Here is a 24,495-nt window from a genome sequence, read left to right as displayed (position 1 = left end):
TCTAGTTATCAAGCTGTCTACTTACCTGCATTCGCCGGCCCAATACGCTCGCCTAAGCTCGCCTTACATCGCCGCTGCGGACCTGAATACGTTTGCCAAAGTTATCAAGAAAGCTGTCAAGAAGCCGCGCACCAAGTACGGAGCCCAACGCATTAAGAGCTGTTACATGAAGGAGACATGGCTTCATGCCAAACCTGGATGTTTCCGCTGCCTAGGATGTACAACTTTTGGTGGCCTGACCACAGGGAGAGAATTCAGGCATCCATATAAGAACAAGAGATTCACCATCAAACATCGAGTTACATGTACAACCAAGTTCATAGTGTACTTATTGCACTGTGTATGCGGTTTATTTTACGTTGGAAAAACAGCTGATGATCTCCATACAAGAATGGCCAACCATAGATCAGCCATAAGAACGGCCATTGATCGTGGGGATTACGACCAGCCAGTGGCCAGGCACTTTGCTGTGGCTAAACATTCAGTTTCTGACTTAAAGTACATAATTATTGACCATGTGCCCCCACTTTCCAGAGGAGGAGATAGAGCGAAAGTGCTTCTGCAGCGGGAATCAAGATGGATTTTTAATCTGGGCACTATGGCCCCACAGGGCCTGAATGTCAATCTTGATTGGCATTGTTTTTTATGATATATATCTAGCATAATGTGCATTTTTTTAAATCATGCCTGCCTGATATGACTTGCCTTCCTCCCTCCCCTCCCTTTCCCCCTCCCCCCTTTTTTCTACTATGTACTTAATTAGCTTCTGTACTTGTCATTTGCTCATTTGTAAGATGCTGGTATTTTTCTTGGAGATTATTAATTGTTATAGATAAGTGACAACAATATTTTCTTGGGACACTTTAGGGGATTCTTTCAGTGTCTAATAGCAGTAAAGATATATATTGTAACAACGTACCATCAGATATTTGTAGAAGTATGTATTTATGAATAAATAGAACATATTCTGTTATTTGAAGAACATTGGAATGTGATATATTAATATTTTCATGTCGGGTTTGCACACTTGAGAATATGTGATTGGGTTTGCACGCAAGTAGGGTGTTAGCTTTTTTTCCCATTGACTTCTATAGGTGAATACGTTATTGCGTGCACAATGTTGTAAGTTCGTCTTTTTACGCGCGTTGGGTTAGCGTGCAAGCAAAATAGGATTACTTTCAACTTGTAATATGAGCGCAATTCAACACACGTAAAAACCTTTCTTCTAGTGGAGTTACGTAGTAATCTTTCCCTAAATATTTTGTGCAATGCGTGCAGTCACTCTTTTCCTGTATGTGTAATTTAATGTTGTGTTAATTATTCCATCCGTCATAACAAGTTTGTTGCTATGGTAACCTGACATTAGATTATAAAGATTAATGTTAGCGCCTGTGCTCCAGACCATTTATCAGTTGGTTGCAGTGTTTTTCAGCTATGTAGTTTTTCAGCTAGGAAGAGTGATTTGGTTACCTAATCTAATATAATAAAAGGCCAAGCATGTTTGTCCGAAGCTGTCATGTACAGTAGAGACTGCGAGAGGACAAACATACCTGGCCTTTACCCGCAGTGAGAGACACCTTCAGCACTCTCAGCTGTTATATTACAGCCGAGAGCTGGAGCTCCTGAAGCTTCAGGCATCTGCCGCATATGGAGCTGGAGAGCGATCGGTGCTCTACAGATGCCTGATCGTTACAGACAGTGACACTGTGTGTGTCACCGCCTTTAACGATCTTCTGCTGGTGCCGGCGGGTGGTGGGTGGGTGGCTCAGCAGCGGAGGGGGGGGGGAAGAAATGGGAGGGCCCTACGCTACAGAAAAAAAAGGGACAGGGAGGGATGGCGCAGCTACACTACATTACAGCTCGCTGCACCACTAAAGTAAGTTCTCTCTCCTTTATCCCTATGTATTTGTTCTGTATCTTTCTGTGTTTTTTTTGCTCTGTTATTATTTCACACCTACCCCCTACCCAGCTAACCAGCCCGACCACCTTCCTGCTGTATTTAATGGTGCTTGCTGTGCGACCGTGCAGTGGATGAGTGCAGCGGGCACGCTAAAGGCAAGCCCGTCTGCACCCGGACCGCACCCAACACCAAAAACCTTGGCTCCAGAAACATCCGCCACTATGACGCCAGCAACCTCCACGCGCTCAACACTGGTAGATTGTCCTCCTGCCACCATGCTTCCCCGACCAACACCGTTGGACTTTTCCCCTGCCGCAACTGCACCTTACCCTCCCTCCAGACCACAACCTAACCAACTAACCCACCCAAAAACAGCCGCAATTACCTCAACTGCATCCTCCTCAACACCCGCTCCATCCACAAGCACGGCCTCGAAATCTGGAACCTGCAAGACTCCACCTCCCTTGACGTCGCCTTCCTCACCGAGACCTTGCTAAACCCTGCATCAGCGCCAGACATCGCCACTGCAATACCCGACGGCTACAAGATCTGCCACAAAGACCACCGCAACCGACCTCAAGGAGGCATCGCCATCATCCACAAACACACCATCCAAGTCACAACCAGCTCCGATGACCACTTACCAGGCCTAGAACACCTACACTTCAAGATCCAGGTCAACTCCAACACCACCCTCCACAGCAACCTCATCTACAGACCTCCCGGACCTCGTCCTGCCTTCTGTGACTCCATCACCGACCACATCGTACCCCATGCCCTCACCTCAATGGACTACATCCTCCTCGGTGACCTCAACTTCCATCTTGACAACCTCAATGATCACAAAACCTCCACCCTCCTGGAAAACCTCGGAACTATCGGACTGAAGCAACTCGTAAACTACCCAAACCACACAGCCAGCCACACCCTCGGTCCGATCTTCTCCTCAGTCAATCACATCACCGAACTCCTCTGAACTGACCACCACTGCATACACTTTTCCTTCAACAAACCCACCACCCACCTCCGACAGTACCACCCACCCTGCAGAAACTGGAACAACATAACCCAAGACCAACTACACCGCACCCTAAACAAATCCTCCCCACCTACCTCCACAGACGCCAACTCTTCCGCCCGCAAACTCCACCGCTGGATTACATACTGCTCCAACACCCTCTTCCCCCCTTAAAAAAACATCTGGCCACCAAACCACCAACAAAGCCAGCTGGTTCACCCCGGTCCTCCAGGACTCCAAACACCACTGCAGACAACTGGAAAGAACCTGGAGATCCATCAAGACCCTTCTGGATAAAGCTGCCTTTAAGGAAGCAATCACCACCCACCACCACCTCATAAAAACCGCCAAAAAAACAGCCATCCATGACAGAATCAACTCTAATGCACAAAACAGCAAGGAGTTGTTCTCAGTCATCAAGGAATTCTCTAAACCCAACAGCGACACCACCAACATTCCACTCTCCCAGGACCTCTGCAATAACCTCGCTGCACACTTCCACCGCAAGATCCTCGACATCTATGACAGTTTCACGCCTCATAACTCAACCTCCACCACCCACTCACCTACACCCACGACACCCCTCACAAATTCACCCCCCCTCATCACACACGGACTATCTGGAACCCTGTCACCATAGATGACACCCTCAGAATCATGAAATCCATCCACTTTGGTGCACCCTCGCACCCATGCCCCCATCACATATTCAACAAAGCAAGCAACACCATCGCCCCTGAACTCCGCCGCACCATCAACTGCTCCATCAAAACCGACACCTTCCTGGATATCAGGAAGCACCCTTGGGACTGAAACCCCTGCTGAAGAAACCCTTGGCAGACCCCACAGACCTGAATAACTACCGCCCCATCTCTCTACTCCCCTTCCCAGCCAAAGTCATAGAGAAGCCCATCAACTTGCAACTTATTGACCACATTGAGGCCAACCACACCCTGGACCACTCCCAATCCAGTTTCAGAAGCAACCACAGCACCGAGACCGCCCTCCTCGTCACCACAGATGACACCTGTGCCATGCTCGACTGAGGAGAAACCACCACCCTCATCCTCCTAGACCTCTCAGCAGCTTTCAACACTGACGACGACGACGACCACAACACCCTCCACACCCGCCTACAGAATGCCGGCATCCGCAGCAAAGCCCTGGAATGGATAACCTCCATCCTCACGGCAGGACCCAGAAAGTCAGACTCCTGCCTTTCTCCTCCAAACCCACACCAGTCAACTGCAGTGTACCGCAAGGCTCTTCGCTGAGCCCCACCTTCTTCAACATCTACATGGCCCCTCTTGCTGCCATCGTCCGATGCCACAACCTCAACATAGTTTCCTACGCCGACAACACCCAGTTAATCATCTCACTCACCCGAGATTCCACCACCGCCAAAAAGAACGTCTGAAGGCCTGACAGCAGTCACCGCCTGGATGAAGGACAACTGGCTCAAACTGAACACAGACAAAACCGAAGTCCTCCTCCTCCTCGGACCCAAAAAATCTGCATGGGATGACTCCTGGTGGCCCATAGCCCTCGGTCACCCTCCAACCCCAACGGAACATGCACAAAATCTAGGCTTCATCCTGGACTCCTAACTCTCCATGGACCGACAAATCAATGCCATCACCTCAACATGCTTCCACATTCTTCACCTGCTACAAAAAATCTTCAAGTGGATCCCTACCAAAACCAAGAAAACATTCACCCACACCCTCCTCAGCAGCTGGTTAGACTACGGCAACGCACTCTACACCGGCTCCACCATCAAACTCCAAAAGAGACTCCAACGTATCCAGAACGCCTCAGCCAGACTCATCCTTGACATCCCTCTCCAATGCCACATCACCAAACACCTAAGGAATCTTCACTGGCTCCCCATCAATAAGAGAATCACCTTCAAGCTCCTTACCCACGCGTTCAAGGCCCTACACAACATCGGACCCGAATACCTCAACCACCGCGTAAATTTCTACACCCCCGACAGACAACTACGATCAGCCGATCAAGCACTCACAGTCATCCCCCGCTGCAGCAAATCCACAGCAGATGGAAGATCCTTCTCCGACATGGAGGCAAAGACATGGAACACCCTCCCGCTGCACCTCAGACAATCCCCCTCCCTTATAAAGTTCAGAAAGGACCTCAAAACTTGGCTCTTCGACTGAATGCCAATCCCCTCCCCCCCCCCCTTCTCCTATCCCCTTTCCATTAGTGGATTCTGCAGGATTGGAATGGTTTGGGAAGACTGGCCTGCTTCCTGGCTGCAGCTTTTTTTCCAGGCAAATATCAGGCACTGCCCTAGTTCCGCCCAGAAAACTCTCTGTATCATCCAGGAAATGCCTTGCTCCTCCCACAAGCCAGTTGTGACCCCACCCCTCCCACCATGACTTTGTCCACTAAACTCCCTCCCCATTCTAGAAATCACCCAGGCAATGTTCTAAGGTATGAAAATCATGCAGTATATCTATCTATCTGTCTGTCTATCTATCTATCTATCTATCTATCTATCTATCTATCTATCTATCTATCTATCTATATATATATATATATATATATATATATATATATATATATATATATATATACATACAACATATATGTGTGTGTCTTGAGAGGTGTACTAAGTATGCAATGGTTTATGGCGTTCATCATTTCCATCACAATACTCATATTTAAGGAAAAGAGAAAATAGTTATTGTAACCAACCTTCTGATGCCTTTATGTCTAATCACATGAACTGAAAAAACTGTAACTTTGTCCATAAATTTGTAAATCAGATATAAACCTATAGGCAGCAATACTATAGATCTGAAACCTGCATACCTTCGAATCATTGGCTACTCATGTTCCAGTTCACATGGCACCTTTTTAGCATTATCCAGTTCATTTAAGTTTTTTAACACAAAGTTATAACAAATTTAATGAGGAATTAATTTTCTTAACAAAAGTCTAAAATGCACTTTATTGTATGTTTGCTTAATCCCAAACATATACATCAATGCTCATTGTCATTCTATTCCTTATGGACCATAAATTACATAGACAGTGAGATGGAGACAGAGAGTGATTAATTGCTCTGCGTTTTTTGACAGCTTTTTTGTTTCATTCTCTTGTGTGCTCGCTAGAAACTTTCCCTAAAGTCTCATAAAACATAAGCATTACTAAACTGAAATGCATTCACAGAATGATCTGCTATGTTGCGTACACTTGTCTTAGCTGAGATTTGTCAGAGACTTGCAGGCAATTTCATGTCATTGTGATGTTCATATATAAAACATCTGAACACTTCAATATGATTTATTAAAATAAATGTGATCTTTATATTTCCCTGTGAAATTTGCTCTTAAAGTAAATTTGTTATCCAGTGTCTGGCGACAGTCCTTGTTTTCCATGACTAAAGAATAAAAGTGATATGTTTAGTTGATAGAATATTTTATAAGAAAGTAACATTATAAACACTATTATTACATCTATCTATCTATCTATCTATCTATCTATCTATCTATCTATCTATCTATCTATCTATCTATCATCTATCTATCTATCTATCTATCTATCTATCTATCTATCTATCTCTGTCTAATTAAAATATGTATTGTCTTTGGATATGTTTATTTTATTGCCCAATAAACACGGAGCACATTTCACTATTTCTATTACTCAGGACTCCTTTTATCAAGTGCCGGGCGGATAAGGTTCGCTATCATGAACAGCGTGCCCACATTTATCATTTCACAAGCCGCTACTTGTGCAATGTCGCCCTTTGCTTGTGTGCGACCAATCACGCAAGCAAGCAAGGGCTGTCAATCATCTTGATTGGATCGGATCCAAACTTTAGGTGGCGGATAGGTTAAGTAGTAGCAGTCTCAAGACCACAGCTACTTAAAGAGACGCGAAACCCAATATTTTCCTTTCATGATTCAGATAGAGCATTTAAGTTTAAATAAAATCTAATTTGTTTCTATTATCCCATTATCTTTGTATCTTTGCATCTTTTGTTGAAAAGCAGGATGAAAACTCAGGTCACGCATGAGTATGGAGTATTTCCTTTAAATTTAAAAGAAGTTTCTAGCGCTGGACTTAAAATACTTAGGCCTCTTTCTATTATAACCTCCTCCTGGTTATATCTAATGCAATAAATAATAAATTTGGTAAAAAAAGTGGCGCTTAATAAGCTTGAAGTATTAAAAAACTATGGAAGATGTTGGATCAAAGGATGGAAACAAACTTTATTACCTTCAAAGAATGTATCAATGTGATTGTTTTAAATTTCATACAAGATGACAATCTATAATAACCCAACTTAAATTGATGTATTTAGGTAATGGATCAGTGTCAGTTAATTACCAGTTTGACCAAAAAATATGGAAGGGTAACTTATTTAGTTAATATAACTTATTTTAATAATATCTCATAAAATTACAATAACAAATAAAATACAATTTATATTCAATAAATCATCTTCTAAAGTATAGTTGATCAACTAATAAAACAAATTTAGCATAATATATGTGATGCAAAACTCATATATAAAAAAAATAGTATAAAAAATTCATAGTAAAAACATAGGCAAAGCAATGAGAGAGAGCCCGATTTTTAAGTTTCAAATTTTTTTTTTCTTTCTGAGGTTGGATGTCTTACATCAAAGAATAGAAGCACAAAGTCTTTTCTGAAGACAAATAAGTAGATATATATATTTGATTTTTTTTTTTATATATATATATATAAGCCAGTAGATAGCGGAATGGATTATATATATTTTTGTGGCAAAGGAATAAATATGTAGTTTATCTTTGTAGAGTTAATTCTTTTCACTGTCCGATTTGTAAGTATGGTATACAGTCTTTTTTCAAATAGTAAGTATTAACTGTTACAGATAATTCCTTATGTATATATATAGTGATAGGGGTTTAAACTTTGGTGGCCAGCCGTTATTTAAAACTTTCTTTCACTAGATGTTATGTGTAAAACCAAGTAGGTGTTGTGGATCTTTAATGGACGAATTTCAATATTTGGGGTGGATAAATATACAGCCTGCTATGCAGGTAATCTCACCCTCCGGCGTCCTTTCTCCAAGATCAGGGGCGCTTTGAAACAACACCGCTCCATATAGTTAATGACGATCCGGTTGTCTTCAGACTTGCGCAAGTCACCTGGAAAGAACCGGTAATATTTTCTTCTTTGTAACTCCTGCTCTTAGTACTTCAGTGTACGCAGGAGAAAGAGATACAGCTTTCGTAGGTTTCCGGTAGACAGCTTTCAAAAGTCCTCTCGGTATATAGCTTGCAAAACCTCCCGATTTCGATGGTAGTCTTTCTCTGATGTGTAAACACAGCTTTCTACGCGTTTCACCCAATTTCTGATTGATTTGCCGCAAATCTGCAGGGTGCAGCATTGCACAAGCAGGTCACTAGAACTGCTTGTGCAATGTTAAATGCCAACACCATATGCTGTCAGCATTCAACGATGTCTGGCGGACATGATATGCTACAGCGTATCATGTCCCCCAGACTTTGATAAATCGGCCCCTATGTGTCTAAACCTTCATTAAACCAAACAAGGATTCTCAGTGCTGGTTATAAAATGTTTTAGCAAAGATAGGGGGGGTTCAGAATATTCCTCTAAGGCAGAGCTTTCCAAACTTTTCATGTTGGTGACACACTTTTTAGACCTACATAATTTCACAACACAGTAATTCAATTTTACTAGCAAGCAGGAGGTTAAACTAACTTGTTTTAAGAGATACAGACATATACATAAATTATATAATAACAAAATATATTTACAAGTAACAGTATTTATGTGCAAGAATGAAAAAAAAAGTTTAATAACACCTGTTAGTTCTTTTATTTATAGAATATAACCATAAATATTATCTCAGCGGTGTACTCCAGTTATGTTATATATATCCTAGGTTACACTATTATTTATTATATTTCAGCAGTAACCTCCAAACAATGTGGTTATATTTACATAACAATAATTCTAACTAAAATTTAACATTTAATCCTTAGTTCTGATCAGTTACGTTTATATAAACATTGAATACATTTATGTAGAAAATATATTATGAATCAATTATATATGTCTATGCTGTTATAATTTTCTATACAAGACAAACCATAAAATATATTCCTATGAATTAACCTTAGTTCCAAATGAATCACCTATTAAAATATCACAAATGAGAATACCAGAACAATCTATAATTAGCCAGCAACTCTAATTTACTGCAACTATATGGGTCAATAAGTTACAATGTTTATTAATAACAACCAGAGAAATTGTATATTATTAACACAACAGCCAATTTATATGCAATTTCTAAGAGATTTCACAATAAATAAGACTGACTTATAAATATAGTATACAGAGTCTTTTCTAGCCATAAAATTGCACCAATATAATTATTTCTAAACTAGATACCTTGGTTAAAATCTATTTAAAATATAAAATAACCATATACACCACTAGCAAACCAGTATGAAAATTCAGCTTTTCTAGATAAATTATTTTCACCATCATATAAGAGAGGATGCACAAGTCTGGAAGTAAATTTTGTCTTACAAAACTCTGTGTATTTCGAAGGCAGCAATTTAAGTCAGTAAGTCAAATTAAGCAGGACCCACCAGCATTGACCAGCATTCTCCTTTTTCTACTTCCTGTGCAGGAGTTCTCCTATATATTTTCATTAAATATACTTATATTTTCCAGTATCAATAAACAATACGTCCAATCTATGCGGGACTATTTAATACTACTGAAGATGCACAATTCAAGACCACACATGGCATACTGATCGATTCTATAATAATTAATTATATAGACATATTTATTTGATTCTCATTCCATTTTAACATAAATAGAGCCCACATTTAATACGTTTCTATATATCATACGTACCTGTAATAGAATTCTGCAGCAATTTAATCATGACAGATATATGTATGTATATGTATATATATATATATATATATATATATATATATATATATATATGAGCAGTATTATTATTGACTATATATATTCCATTTTATTATGGCACGTCTCAACAATGTTTAAACTATGGACCCATATCTATGACATATTAATAGGATAACTTATTGCATCTGTATTCATTCATATTTGGAATCCCCCAATGTCGTTGCCACCTACCTACATATTAACCCCTAAACCGCTGCACTCCCGCCTCGCAAACATTAGTTAAATATTATTAACCCCTAATCTTCCGGCCCTAACATCGCCGCCACCTACCTACATTTATTAACCCCTAATCTGCCGCCCCCAGCATCGCTGCCACTATATTAAATTTATTAACCCCTAAACCTAAGTCTAACCCTAACCCCCCCCCTAACTTAAATATAATTTAAATAAATCTAAATAAAATTCCTATCATTAACTAAATTATTTCTATTTAAAACTAAATACTTACCTATAAAATAAACCCTAAGCTAGCTACAGTATAACTAATAGTTACATTGTAGCTATCTTAGGTTTTATTTTTATTTTAGAGGCAAGTTTGTATTTATTTTAACTAGGTAAAATAGTTATTAAATAGTTATTAACTATTTAATAACTACCTAGCTAAAATAAAGACAAATTGACCTGTAAAATAAAACCTAACCTAAGTTACACTACACCTAACACTACACTATAATTAAATTAATTCCCTAAATTAAATGCAATTAAATACAATTAAATAAAATTAGCTAAAGTACAAAAAAAAAACAACCCACTAAATTAAAAATCCCCTCCAACATTAAAACACACCACCCACACAACCAACCCTACTCTAAAACCCACCCAATACCCCCTTAAAAAAACCTAACACTAACCCCTTGAAGATCACCTTACCGGGAGAAGTCTTCATCCAACCAGGCCGAAGTCCTCAATTCGCCACCCACCCACATCGCCAACACCATAAAAAGTATTAACCACTAAACCTCCAGCCCCCCACATCGCAACTAATAAACTAAGCCTATTAACTCCTAAACCGCCAGCCTCCCACATGGTAACTAATAAACTAAACCTTTTAACACCTACACCGCCGACACCCCACATTGCAAAAAACTAAATTAAACTATTAACCCCTAAACCTAACACCTAAACTATAAATTAACCTTACTATTTTAATAAAATAAACTACCAATTAAAAAACCTAAATTACATGATTAAATAAACCTAACACTACAAAAAAAAACAAAAAAAAAATTTACAAATTTAAATAAACCTAATACTACAAATTTTGCCCTATGTTAAACAGCTCTTTTACCTAAAAAAATCACAAAGTCCCCTGTTTACAAATGGGGTACATTGCATTCCTATTGGCTGATATTTTCAAATTATTTGAAAATGTCAGCCAATAGGGATGCAAGGTACCCCATATTTAAATGGGCACCTTGCTTTTAAGCTTCTGTGGACGGCAGTGATTGTATGAAGAGGATCCTCCATGCTGGATGTCTGCGCCGCTAGCAAAGATGACCCGTGCCTCCACAGCTCCGCGGATGAAGAAAGAAGATGCCCCTGCGATAGATCAAGATGTCGCTGCTTGGATGAAGACTTCTCGCCGCCTGGATGAAGATGGATGTACGGACTTCAGGAACCGTGAGTAGATTTTCTGGGGTTTGTGTTAGATGTTTTTAAAACATTTTGGGGTGTTTTTTTTTTAAGATTAGGGTTTTGATGGGCAGTAAAAGAGCTGAATGCCGTTTTAAGGGCAGTAAATGAGCTGAATGCCCTTTTAAGGGCAATGCCCTTACAAATGCCCCTTTAGGGGCAATGGGTAGCTTAGGTTTTATTTAGACTTAGGTTTTTTATATTGGGGGATTAGTTGGGTTGGGGTTTTAATGTTGGGGGACTTTGTAATTTATTGGAGGTAAAAGAGCTGTTTAACTTAGGGCAATGCCGTACAAAAGGCCCTTTCAAGGGCTATTGGTGGTTTATTGTTAGGTTGGGGAGTGTTTTTATTTTGGGGGGCTTTTTTCTTTTTCGTTTATTATTTTTTGTAATCTTAGACTTTTTTATTTTTTGTAATATTAGTTTTCTTTATTTTATTCGTAGTGTTAGGATTATTTAATATTGTAATAATATTCTTTTTTGTAGTGTTAGCATTAATATTGTAAAGTTAGGTTTTTTTACTTTTCGTTTATTTTATTAATTTAAAGTAGTAATGTTAGTTTCATTTGTAGTTTAAACTTACGGCTAGATTTAGAGTTTGGCGTTAGCCGTCAAAACCAGCGTTAGAGTCTCTTAACGTTGGTTTTGGGCTACCACTGGTATTTAGAGTCAGTCAGGAAAGGGTCTAACGCTCACTTTACAGCCGCGACTTTTCCATACCGCAGATCCCCCTACGCCATTTGCGTATCCTATCTTTTCAATGGGATCTTTCTAACGCCGGTATTTAGAGTCTTGGCTGAAGTGAGCGTTAGAAATCTAATGACAAAACTCCAGCCGCAGAAAAAAGTCAGTAGTTAAGAGCTTTATGGGCTAACGCCGGTTTATAAAGCTATTAACTACTGTGCTCTAAAGTACACTAACACCCATAAACTACCAATGTACCCCTAAACTGAGGTCCCCCCACATCGCCGCCACTCTAATAAAATTTTTTAACCCCTAATCTGCCGACCGCACACCGGCGCAACCTACGTTATCCCTATGTACCCCTAATCTGCTGCCCCTAACACCGCCGACCCCTATATTATATTTATTAACCCCTAATCTGCCGACCGGACCTCACCGCTACTATAATAAATGTATTAACCCCTAAAGCTAAGTCTAACACTAACACCCCCCTAAGTTAAATATAATTTAAATCTAACGAAATAAAATAAATATTATTAAATAAATTATTCCTATTTAAAGCTAAATACTTACCTGTAAAATAAACCCTAATATAGCTGCAATATAAATTATAATTATATTGTAGCTATTTTAGGATTTATATTTATTTTACAGGCAACTTTGTATTTATTTTAACCAGGTACAATAGCTATTAAATAGTTAAGAACTATTTAATAGCTACCTAGTTAAAATAAGTACAAATTTACCTGTAAAATAAATCCTTACCTAAGTTACAATTAAACCTAACACTACACTATCAATAAATAAATTAAATAAAATACCTACAAATAAATACAATTAAATAAACTAACTAAAGTACAAAAAATAAAAAAGCTAAGTTACAAAAAATAAAAAAATTAATTACAAAAATAATAAAAATATTACAACAATTTTAAGCTAATTACACCTACTCTAAGCCCCCTAATAAAATAACAAAGCCCCCAAAATAAAAAATGTACTACCCATCTTCAGCCAATCAGAATTAAGGTAGGGAAAATCTGATTGGCTGATTGAATCAGCCAATCGGATTGAGCTCGCATTCAATTGGCTGTTCCGATCAGCCAATAGAATGCGAGCTCAATCTGATTGGCTGATTGGATCAGCCAATCGGATTGAACTTGAATCTGATTGGCTGATTCCATCAGCCAATCAGATTTTTCCTACCTTAATTTCGATTGGCTGATAGAATCCTATCAACCAATCGGAATTCGAGGGACGCCATCTTGGATGACGTCATTTAAAGGAACCTTCATTCGGACTTAGGACGTCGGAAGAAGAGGATGGATCCGCGCCGGAGGTCTTCAAGATGGAGCCGCTTGTCATCGGATGAAGATAGAAGATGCCGCTTGGAAGAAGATGGTTGCCGGTCCGGATCTACTCTTCTGCCCGGATAGGATGAAGACTTTGGAGTCTCTTCTGGACCTCTTCAGCTGCCGCTTGATAGAAGACTTCAGCCGGATGATGGATCTCCAGCCCCCGCTTGGGCTTGGATGAAGACTTCGGAGCCTGGAGCGATCGGTGATACCTGGCATGGTGAAGACAAGGTAGGAAGATCTTCAGGGGCTTAGTGTTAGGTTTATTTAAGGGGGGTTTGGGTTAGATTAGGGGTATGTGGGTGGTGGGTTGTAATGTTGGGGGGGTATTGTATGTTTTTTTTTACAGGCAAAAGAGCTGAATTCTTTGGGGCATGCCCCGCAAAAGGCCCTTTTAAGGGCTGGTAAGGTAAAAGAGCTTTTCTATTTTAATTTTAGAATAGGGTAGGGCATTTTTTTATTTTGGGGGGCTTTGTTATTTTATTAGGGGGCTTAGAGTAGGTGTAATTAGCTTAAAATTGTTGGAATATTTTTATTATGTTTGTAATTCATTTTTTTATTTTTTATAACTTAGCTTTTTTTATTTTTTGTACTTTAGTTAGTTTATTTAATTGTATTTATTTGTAGGTATTGTATTTAATTAATTTATTGATAGTGTAGTGTTAGATTTAATTGTAGATAATTGTAGGTATTTTATTTAATTAATTTATTGATAGTGTAGTGTTAGGTTTAATTGTAACTTAGGTTAGAATTTATTTTACAGGTAATTTTGTAATTATTTTATCTAGGTAGCTATTAAATAGTTCTTAACTATTTAATAGCTATTGTACCTGGTTAAAATAAATACAAAGTTGCCTGTAAAATAAATATTAATCCTAAAATAGCTACAATATAATTATAATTTATATTGTAGCTATATTAGGGTTTATTTTACAGGTAAGTATTTAGCTTTAAATAGGAATAATTTAGGGGTTAATAAATTTATTAGAGTAGCGGCGAGGTCCAGTCGGCAGATTAGGGGTTAATACTTGAAGTTATGTGTCAGCGATGTTAGGGAGGGCAGATTAGGGGTTCATACTATTTATTATAGGGTTAGTGAGGCGGATTAGGGGTTAATACATTTATTATAGTAGCGGTGAGGTCCGGTCGGCAGATTAGGGGTTAATTATTGTAGGTAGCTGGCGGCGATGTTGTGGGGGGCATATTAGGGGTTAATAAATATAATATAGGGGTCAGCGGTGTTAGGGGCAGCAGATTAGGGGTACATAGGTATAATGTAGGTTGTGGCGGTGTACGGAGCGGCAGATTAGGGGTTAAAAAAATATGCAGGGGTCAGCAATAGTGGGGGCGGCAGATTAGGGGTTAATAAGTGTAAGGTTAGGGGTGTTTAGACTCGGGGTACATGTTAGGGTGTTAGGTGCAGACATAGGAAGTGTTTCCCCATAGGAAACAATGGGGCTGCGTTAGGAGCTGAACGCTGCTTTTTTTTTTGTGTGTTTTTTTTACAGATCAAACAGCCCCATTGTTTTCTATGAGGGAATCGTGCACGAGCACGTTTTTGAAGCTGGCCGCGTCCGTAAGCACCGCTGGTATTGAGAGTTGCAGTGGCGGTAAATTATGCTCTACGCTCCCTTTTTGGAGCCTAACGCAGCCATTCTGTGAACTCTAAATACCAGCGGTATTTAAAAGGTGCGGGGAAAAAAAAGCCAGCGTTAGCTACGCAGGTCGTTACCGACAAAACTCTAAATCTAGCCGTTAGTTTTTTATTTCACAGGTAAGTTTTTATTTAATTATTTAAAGATAGTTATATTGTAAGTTTAATTTAAAGTTATGAGGTGTTAGGTTTAGGGGTTAATATTTTAATTTAGCGTGTTGTGATGAGGGGGCCAGCGGTTTAGGGGTTAATATGTTTAGTTTAGTCTTTGCGATGTGGGGAGCCGGTGGTTTAGGGGTTAATAGATTTAGTTTATTGGTACTAATGGGGGGGCGGGAGTTTAGGAATGAATCATTTTATTTAATGTTCACGATGTCGGGGGGCGGCAGTTTAGGGGAGATAATAGCTTTAATTAGTGTCGGCGATGTCGGGGGGCAGTTTAAGGGTTAATAAATGTATTTAGTGTTGGCGATTTTGGGGTGGTGGTTTAGTGGTTAATAGTTTAATTAGTGTCAGCGATGTCAGGGGCTGCGGTATAGGGGGTTAATCATTTTATTTAGTGTTTCGTCAATGTCGGGGGCGGCAGATTAGGGTGTTTAGACTAGGGGTTTATGTTAGGGTGTTAGGTTTAAATGTAACTTTATTTTCCCCATAGACATCAAGGGAGTTGTATTACTGCGATTTCCATTCCGCAATCCACATTTTCCCCATTGTTGTCTATGGAGTAAAGCATGCACGAGCACATCAAATCAGCCCTTGGCTTTTATGCGGTATGGAGCTTAACGCACCAGAACGCACAGCACAAGGAGGCTTTTCAGTTACTCGTAATGGCAGCGCTATGGAAAGTGCGCTAAAGCAATTTTTTTTGTGTTCTTTAGTCTTTACACACCCTGTTTAGCGCAAAACTCATAATCCAGGTGCAAGAGAGGCAAGGGGTATCCCAACGAGAAGTGTTGTCTTTAATGGTGTGCAAATGTGGTGTGTAATTGGCAGGCTTATTATAGGACTAGTATACACCTGTTTTTACATTTTTTGTGTTTCATATTCCGTTAACTAGTATTTCAGGCTATCTCAACCGAGCTGAACATTCACAGCTTAAGAAATGCGTTACATATTACGTATTATTACTTATATATAATACTGCTTGGTACTTATTATGCTTTACATATTACTTATATTTACTCATATATAATACTGCTTGTTACTTAGTATGCTTTACATTTTACTTATATTTACTCATATATAATACTGCTTGTTACTTAGTATGCGTTACATAATACTTATTTGTACTCATATATAAAACTGTTTGGTAGTTACTATGCTTTACATGTTACTTATATTTACTCATATATAATACTCCTTGGTACTTAGTATGCGTTACATAATACTTATTATTACTCATATATAATACTGCTTGTTACTTAGTATGCGTTACATATTACTTATTATTACTCATATATAAAACTGCTTGGTAGTTACTATGCTTTACATATTACTTATATTTACTAATATATAATACTGCTTGGTACTTATTATGCTTTACATATTACTTATATTTACTAATATATAATACTGCTTGGTACTTATTATGCTTTACATATTACTTATATTTACTCATATATAATACTGCTTGTTACTTAGTATGCTTTACATATTACTTATATTTACTCATATATAATACTGCTTGTTACTTAGTATGCGTTACATATTACTTATAATTACTCATATATAAAACTGCTTGGTAGTTAGTATGCTTTACATATTACTTATATTAACTCATATATAATACTCCTTGGTACTTAGTATGCGTTACATAATAGTTATTATTACTCGTATATAATATTGCTTGTTACTTAGTATGCGATACAAATTACTTATATTTACTCATATATAATACTCCTTGGTACTTAGTATGCGTTACATAATACTTATTATTACTCATATATAATACTGCTTGGTACTTATTATGCTTTACATATTACTTATATTTACTCATATATAATACTGCTTGTTACTTAGTATGCTTTACATATTACTTATATTTACTCATATATAATACTGCTTGTTACTTAGTATGCGTTACTTATTACTTATATTTACTCATAAATAATACTGCTTGTTATTTATATTGCATTACATATTACTTATATTTACTCATATATAATACTGCTTGTTACTTAGTATGCTTTATTTATTACTTATATTTACTCATATATAATACTGCTTGGTACTTAGTATGCATTACATATTACTTATATTTACTCATATATAATACGGCTTGGTACTTAGTATGCTTTACATATTACTTATTATTACTCATATATAATACTGCTTGGTACTTAGTATGCGTTACATATTACTTATATTTACTCATATATAATACTGCTTGGTACTTAGTATGCATTACATATAACATATTTACTCATATATAATACTGCTTGGTACTTAGTATGCTTTACATATTACCTATATTTACTCATATATAATACTGCTTGGTACTTAGTATGCATTACATATTACTTATATTTACTCATATATACAACTACATGGTAATTAGTATGCTTTACATGTTACTTATATTTACTCATATATAGTACTGCTTGGTACTTAGTATGTGTTACATATTACTTATATTTACTCATATATAATACTGCTTGGCACTTAGTATGCTTTACATATTAACTATATTTACTTATATATAATACTGCTTGGTACTTAGTATGCTTTACATATTACTTATATTTACTCATATATAATACTGCTTGGTACTTAGTATGCGTTACATATTACTTATATTTACTCTAATATAATACTGCTTGGTACTTATTATGCTTTACATTTAAACTTATATATACTCATATATAATACTGCTTGGTACTTTGTATGCGTTACATATTACTTATATTTACTAATATATAATACTGCTTGGTACTTAGTATGCGTTACAATTTACTAATATTTACTCATATATAATACTGCTTGGTACTTAGTATTTTTTAAATATTACTTATATTTACTCATATATAATACTTCTTGGTACTTAGTATGCGTTACAAATAACTTATATTTACTCATATATAATACTGCTTGGTACTTAGTATTCGTTACATATTACTTATATTTACTCATATATAATACTGCTTGGTACTTGGTATGCATTACATATTACTTATATTTACTCATATATAATACTGCATGGTACTTGGTATGCGTTACATATTACTTATATTTAATCATATATAATACTGCTTGGTACTTAGTATGCTTTACATATTACTTATATTTACTCATATATAATACTGCTTGTTTCTTAGTATGTGTTACATATTACTTATATTTACTCAAATATAATAATGCTTGTAACTTAGTATGCATTACATATTACTTATATTTACTCATATATAATACTGCTTGTTACTTAGTATGCGTTACAAATGACATATTAACTCATATATAATACTGCTTGGTACTTAGTATGCATTATATATTACTTATATGTACTCATATATAAAACTGCATGGTACTTAGTATGCTTTACTTATTACTTATATTTACTCATATATAATACTTCTTTGTACTTGGTATGCGTTACATATTACTTATATTTACTCATATATAATACTGCTTGGTACTTAGTATGCGTTACATTTTACTTATATTTACTCATATATTATACTGCCTGGTACATAGTATGCATTACAAATTACTTATATTTACTCATATATAATACTGCTTGGTACTTAGTATGCTTTACATATTACTTATATTTACTCATATATAATACTCCTTGGTACTTAGTATGCATTACAATTTACTTATATTTACTCATATATAATACTGCTTGGTACTTAGTATTTTTTATATATTACTTATATTTACTCATATATAATACTCCTTGGTACTTAGTATGCGTTACATATTACTTATATTTACTTATATATAATACTGCTTGGTACTTAGTATGCTTTACATAAAACTTATATTTACTCATATATAATCCTGCTTGGTACTTATTATGCTTTACATAATACTTATATTTACTCATATATAATACCTCTTGTTACTAGTTAGTATGCTTTATATATTACTTTTATTTACTCATGTATAATGCTGCTTGGTACTTAGTATGATTTACATATTACTTATATTTACTCATATACTGTATAATACTGCTTGGTACTTATTTTGCTTTACATATAACTTATATTTACTCATATATAATACTGCTTGGTACTAGTTAGTATGCATTACATTTTACTTATATTTACCCATATATAATACTGCTTGTTACTTAGTATGCTTTACATATTACTTATATTTACTCACATATAATACTGTTTTGTACCTAGTATGCTTTACATATTACTTATATTTACTCACATATAATACTGCTTGATACTTAGTATGCTTTACATATTACTTATATTTACTCATATATAATAGTGCTTGGTACTTATTATGCTTTACATATTACTTATATTTACTCATATATAATACTGCTTGGTACTAGTTAGTATGCTTTATATGTTACTTATATTTACTTATATATAATACTGCTTGGTACTTAGTATACGTTACATATTACTTATATTTACTCATATATAATACTGCTTGGTACTTAGTATGCGTTACATTTTACTTATATTTACTCATATATTATACTGCCTGGTACATAGTATGCGTTACAAATGACTTATATTTACTCATATATAATACTGCTTGGTACTTAGTATGCTTTACATATTACTTATATTTACTCATATATAATACTCCTTGGTACTTAGTATGCGTTACATGTTACTTATATTTACTTATATATAATACTGCTTGGTACTTAGTATGCTTTACATAATACTTATATTTACTCATATGTAATACTGCTTGTTACTAGTTAGTATGCTTTATATATTACTTTTATTTACTCATATATAATGCTGCTTGGTACTTAGTATGCTTTACATATTACTTATATTTACTCATATATAATACTGCTTGGTACTTATTTTGCTTTACATATTACTTATATTTACTCACATATAATACTGCTTGGTACTTAGTATGCTTTACATATTACTTATATTTACTCATATATAATGCTGCTTGGTACTTATTATGCTTTACATATTACTTATATTTACTCATATATAATACTGCTTGGTACTAGTTAGTATGCTTTATATATTACTTATATTTACTTATATATAATACTGCTTGGTACTTAGTATAAGTTACATATTACTTATATTTACTCATATATAATACTGTTTGGTACTTAGTATGCTTTACATATTGCTTATATTTACTCATAAATAATACTGCTTGGTACTTAGTATGTATTACATATTACTTATAATTACTCATATATAATACTGCTTTGTACTTATTATGCTTTACATATTACCTGTACTTATATTTACTCATATATAATACTGCTTGGTACTAGTTAGTATGCTTTACACATTACTTATATTTACACATATTTAATACTGCTTGGTACTTAGTATGCGTTACAAATTACTTATTTCTCTTGTAAGGTGTATCCAGTCCACGGATTCATCCCTTACTTGTGGGATATTCTCCTTCCCAACAGGAAGCTGCAAGAGGATCACCCACAGCAGAGCTGTCTATATAGCTCCTCCCCTAACTGCCACCTCCAGTCATTCTCTTGCAGCTCTCGACAAGGGAAGTAGCTAGAGAGATGTGGTGAATTAGTGTAGTTTATCTTCAATCAAAAGTTTGTTATTTTTAAACGGTGCCGGCGTTGTACTGTTTTTTTTACCTCAGAAAGAAATTAGAAGAAGAATTTGCCTGAGGTTTTTGATAATCTTAGCAGGTTGTAACTAAGGTTCTCACACATAACTGAAGAGTATGGGAGAAACTTCAGCTGGGAGAACGGCCTGCAGAATTAACTGCCCTGAGGTATGTTCAGTATATTATTTTCTAGAGGATGATAAGAACTAGAAAATGCTGACAGTGCCTGATATAGTTAAGGTAAGCCTGATTGCAGTGATTTAATAAACGACTGGCATCATGCTTGCAGTAAAGGGTAATTTTCATATTACTTTCTATTATGGCTTAGTATATAAAACGTTTGCATATATATAAAGAACGTTTTTTACTGAGGTGATAAATTTTTATTTGGGGCCTAGTTTCCACATGGCTGTTATTTTACTCCTAGGAATAGTTTTTTAAGGCCCTCTGACTTTGAGTGCATGGTGGGAGGGGCCTATTTTTGCGCTCTTTTTTTGCACAGTTGTTTTTACATTCTGAGACATCCAGCTTCTCTGAAGGAGTCCCCTGACATATTGGATCTCTGTAAAGGGTTTTTGTGCCTACAAAAGTCATTTTATGGGAAGGTAGGAGCCACAGTAGAGCTGTGGCAGTTTGCTTGTGACTGTTATAACAGTTTTTACCGTTTTTTTTGCTTTGTTTTTGAACCTGAGGGGTTAATCATCCATTTGCAAGTGGGTGCAATGCTATTTTAGTCTATTATATACACTGTAAAAATTTCATAGAGTTAACTGCTTTTTTCACTGTTTTGCAGTTTTTGTGTTTGTTTTTTTCCCTTAAAGGCACAGTACCGTTTTTTATATTCTGCTTTTTCACATTAATTAAAGTGTTTTCAAAGCTTGCTGGTCTCATTACTAGTCTGTTAAACATGTCTGACATAGAGGAAACTCCTTGTTCATTATGTTTGGAAGCCATTGTGGAACCCCCTCTTAGAATGTGTACCAAATGCACTGATCTTACTATAAGTTATAAAGATCATATTCTGGCTTTAAAAGATTTATCACCAGAGGAAATTAACAAGGGGGAAGTTATGCCGACTAACTCTCCCCACGTGTCAGAGCCTTTAACTCCCGCTCAAGGGGCGCCAAGTACATCTAGCGCGCCCATTGCGTATACTTTACAAGACATGGCGGCAGTTATGAATCATACTCTTACAGAAGTATTGTCCAAACTGCCAGGGTTGCAAGGAAAGCGAGACAGCTCTGGGGCTAGAACAAATACAGAGCTCTCTGCTTTAGTAGCTATGTTTGATATACCCTCACAATGTGCAGAAGCCGAAGAAGGAGAGCTTCTATCTGTGGGTGATTTTTCTGACTCAGGGAAGACACTTCAACCTGATTCTTATATGTCTACATTTAAATTTAAGCTTAAACACCTCTGCATGTTGCTCAGGGAGGTTTTAGCAACTCTGGATGACTGTGACGCCATTGTAGTCCCACAGAAATTGTGTAAATTGGATAAATACTACGCAGTGCCTGTTTACACTGATGTTTTTCCAATACCTAAGAGGTTTTCAGAAATTATTACTAAGGAATGGGATAGACCAGGTGTACCGTTCTCTCCCCCTCCTGTTTTTAAAAAGATGTTTCCCATAGATGCCGCTACACGGGACTTGTGGCAAATGGTCCCTAAGGTGGAGGGAGCAGTCTATACTATAGCGAAGCGTACATCTATCCCTGTTGAGGACAGTTGTGCTTTTCTAGATCCAATGGACAAAAAATTAAAATTTTTATTCAACAAGGTTTTATTCTCCAGCCCCTTGCATGCATTGCCCCTGTCACTGCTGTTGCGGCCTTCTGGTTTGAGTCTCTAGAAGAGGCTCTACAGGAAGAAACCCCATTGGATGATATCCTTGACAAGCTTAAAGCTCTTAAGCTAGCCAATTCATTTGTTTCTGATGCCTTTGTTCATTTAACCAAACTAACGGCTAAGAACTCAGGTTTTGCTATTCAGGAGCGTAGGGCGCTATGGCTTAAATCCTGGTCAGCTGACGTTACTTCAAAGTCTAAGCTTCTCAACATTCCCTTCGAGGGGCAGACCCTATTCGGGCCTGGACTGAAGGAGATAATTTCTGATATTACTGGAGGAAAAGGTCACGCCCTTCCTCAGGATAGGTCCAACAAATTAAGGACCAAACAGTCTAATTTTCGTGCCTTTCGAAACTTCAAGAGTGGTACAGCTTCAACTTCCTCTAATACAAAACAAGAGGGAAATTTTGCCCAGTCCAAGCCGGTCTGGAGACCTAACCAGGCTTGGAACAAAGGAAAGCAGGCCAAAAAAACCTGCTGCTGCCTCTAAGACAGCATGAAAGATCAGCCCCTGATCCGGTAACAGATCTAGTAGGGGGCAGACTTTCTCTTTTCACCCAGGCTTGGGCAAGAGATGTCCAGGATCCCTGGGCGTTGGAAATCGTGTCCCAGGGATATCTTCTGGACTACAAAGCTTCTTCCCCAAAAGGAAGATTTCATCTCTCACAATTATCTGCAAACCAGATAAAGAGAGAGGCATTCTTACATTGTTCAAGACCTCCTAGTTATGGGAGTGATCCACCCAGTTCCAAAGGAGGAACAGGGGCAAGGCTTCTATTCAAATCTGTTTGTGGTTCCCAAGAAAGAGGGAACCTTCAGACCAATCTTAGATCTCAAGATCCTAAACAAATTCCTCAGGGTCCCATCCTTCAAGATGGAGACTATTCGAACCATCCTACCTATGATCCAGGAGGGTCAATATATGACTACCGTGGACTTAAAGGATGCTTATCTGCACATTCCGATACACAGAGATCATCATCGGTTTCTCAGGTTCGCCTTCCTAGACAGGCATTACCAGTTTGTGGCTCTTCCCTTTGGGTTAGCTACGGCACCAAGAATCTTTACGAAGGTTCTGGGGTCACTCCTAGCGGTCCTAAGGCCGCGGGGTATAGCAGTAGCCCCTTACCTAGACGCCATTCTAATACAGGCGTCGAATTTTCAAATCGCCAGGTCCCATACAGACATTGTTCTGGCATTCCTGATGTCGCATGGGTGGAAAGTGAATGAAGAAAAGAATTCTCTATCCCCTCTCACAAGAGTTTCCTTCCTAGGAACTCTGATAGATTCTGTAGAAATGAAGATTTACCTGTCAGAGGCCAGGTTGTCAAAAATTCTAAATTCCTGCCGTGTTCTTATTCTACTTCTCGCCCTTCAGTGGCTCAGTGTATGGAAGTTATCGGCTTAATGGTAGCGGCAATGGACATAGTGCCGTTTGCCCGCCTACATCTCAGACCGCTGCAACAATGCATGCTCAGTCAGTGGAATGGGGATTACACAGATTTGTCCCCTCTACGAAATCTGGATCAAGAGACCAGGGATTCTCTTCTCTGGTGGCTATCTCGGGTCCATCTGTCCAAGGGTATGACCTTCCGCAGGCCAGATTGGACAATAGTAACGACAGATGCTAGCCTTCTGGGCTGAGGTGCAGTCTGGAACTC

The sequence above is a fragment of the Bombina bombina genome, chromosome 4 (assembly GCF_027579735.1).
Source record: "Bombina bombina isolate aBomBom1 chromosome 4, aBomBom1.pri, whole genome shotgun sequence".
In the NCBI taxonomy this organism is placed as follows: Eukaryota; Metazoa; Chordata; class Amphibia; order Anura; family Bombinatoridae; genus Bombina; species Bombina bombina.
Note: the sequence above shows the minus strand (reverse complement) of the source record.